Source organism: Ixodes scapularis, unplaced genomic scaffold (assembly GCF_016920785.2).
Source record: "Ixodes scapularis isolate PalLabHiFi unplaced genomic scaffold, ASM1692078v2 PGA_scaffold4__175_contigs__length_147842914, whole genome shotgun sequence".
NCBI lineage: Eukaryota > Metazoa > Arthropoda > Arachnida > Ixodida > Ixodidae > Ixodes > Ixodes scapularis.
In genome coordinates this window covers 145,104,467-145,106,993 of record NW_024609879.1, presented here as the reverse complement: position 1 = coordinate 145,106,993, position 2,527 = coordinate 145,104,467, and positions in this window count along the sequence as shown.

Genomic DNA, 2,527 nt, shown 5'->3' with positions numbered 1-2,527 from the left:
CGGATGTCTTTGTATGGTTTGTCGCTCACTGTGGGAATGAGCCCGGATCTTCTCTCTTTCTATGGGGCGATTTCACTTGACGTATTTGCGGCTCAATCGCCCGCTCGACAAACTCTCGGTCGCCGTGCATCCTCCTAGGCACGGAGGCCGTGTTTTCAAGCTCGGTTGAGCTTTCTTTTGGGTGTAGGCCTGTCTGTTATGCGCGGATTCGACATAGGCCGAAGGGTAATAGGCCCGTTCCTCACTGCGGAACATTTGTCATAAGGGCATTTGTCATTAGGAAAGTTTGCCACTGGGTGAATTGGATACTCGAATTAGCCCATCTCAATCCTTTGACTTTGCATGCAATAAATATGAGTACACTATATTACGCTTTAACTGTTTATACTGAAGGAAGGAAACATCCAAACAAGCCATCGTTCTTCTTAGAGAACAACGGGTTTATTGAGCGAAATAAAAACAAATTAAAAATCGATATTTCGAGCTGTCGCCTTCAAGGTTTCAAGACGATTGTGACTACCGTACCGGCTGGCAATTACATGAAGACGCCGATTGCAGTTGGCGCGCTTCTTCGACACTTTCGAAAAAGTGCCGCCCTTTGCTTGAACCAGCTTCATTTCTCTTAAAGACTAATCTTTCTTGATGCAGCCCAGGGACGACCAGATATTCGGTGAACATCTGGTCGTTCATCTAATCTATCCAAATAAGCGCAGAGCCAGTATATAACATGTAATGCTAATCGCATGCTAGGTTTCCCCAGACGTAAATTTCCGTCCGTTCCCGTATCTCTTGAACTACTTCTGAACACAACCCTCGTTCGTGCTAAATTAGAATATGCGTCTTCAACTTGGGATCCGGCCCTGACGTATTAACTTCTGCAGTTTAAGCTATTCAAAATAGATCTGCTCGCTACATCCTTACTATCATCGCACTGACAGTGTAACATCCATGAAATTAACTTTAGACCTGCATAACCTTGCACTGCCCCGTGACTTCTTCCGCCTTTGTTTGTTCTATAAAGTATACCACCATAATCGAGCGCTCCATGAGCGGAGTACGGGTTCTTTGCTGGGTCACTGCGCCGTCCGGGTTATCAGGTCACTGATGTGGTAACGAACTCGGCTGTGGGAAGCTGGGTGGGTTTGGTCGGAGGCGAATTAGCTTCCCTTGGCTGTCGACTCCTAATTCAGTTGAACTTGGTAGTTACTTTTCGTTAAACAATTTCATAATTTTGTGGCAAATGAAAATACATAAACGAAACAATACTGCAAAAAGGTAACTTCCCCTGTACGGTGCTGGGAAAGAGGTGCTCGGGTGTTAGCTTATCCAAGTTGACTGACTCGTGGGATTACGTCTCGATTACGGGGACAAAAGTTTCTGGGAATCTGACGACCTGACTCGATTACGGAACGTTAGCTCTCGAGCTTCGGCACGAACTAAACTCCTTTGATGCGTTTCTACTCAAAATCACTCGTTCGTCCATCCCCTTTTAGTGGACCGGCGAGTCCTCGACGCGTCGTCAGACCGGTGTTTCCCACTAGCAGAAAGGCCACAACCAATCGGCCCACTTTGTCACCATGAGGCATTTGCCTACATTCACACGTGAGACTTCACGGCCAAAGGTCAGGCGGGTTCGGATGCAAGCAAACTATAGCTTGAACTCGCAAGGCGAGTCAGACAGCCGACCACGGTGTGAAAAGCACCGACTGAGCCATCCCGTCCTTCATTCTGCCAGAAGCAGTGTGACGTAGCCGATCTACAGTGCCCCCTAAAACGCGGGCGAGAAAGACTACCCCGATGTAAATGGTGCCAGCCAGAACCGTTGCATTCATTCGGCCCGAGACGCACGCTCCAATTCTCTCGGTCAAAAGCGTTGGTTCTGAACCTTTTGTCGTAAAGTACGCCTGTCTCTCGAGGTCGCACACCAGGGGAAGTGTTTACGCCAACGCTTTCCCACCAGCCAAGACCCTCTGGTGCCAACGATCCACCCGCGGAACCCTCGTCGATCCTTACAAGCGGTTACTAGCCCCTCCGTCCTACATCTCGTCGCGTCTCGATCAGCAAAACAAAATGGGTCTACCTGTCGTTAAAACTACAACATTCTATAATTATTTTCTTCTTAGAACGACAATTTTGTGGAACCCCATTCCATCGTCCAGGGTCTGTGTAACCGATCGAATTATTACCGAGCGTTCCTTTCACAATGTTCTTTTAGGGCGCAGCTCTCAGGAGCCCGCTTCCCTCGAATTCGCGTCTCCAGCTCGACGCTCGCCCTCCCGCGGCGGAAACGGGAAGCGCTCTAGTCAGGGTGCCCCGATTCTCCATGCATGCTCAGCGGGCACGGCGGAACTGCTCGCTATCATTACTCGCGAAATGTCATTTTCGAATGCAAACAACACACTTTCACTGTCCCAACGTAGTGGTGCAGTAGATATGGGATTGTACCTTACTGGAGAGGTTTAGTATTGCGCATAGAATACGCATAGAAGCAAACGCAAAAGGTGTGCGTTTGCGTTAGCCCTTTGTG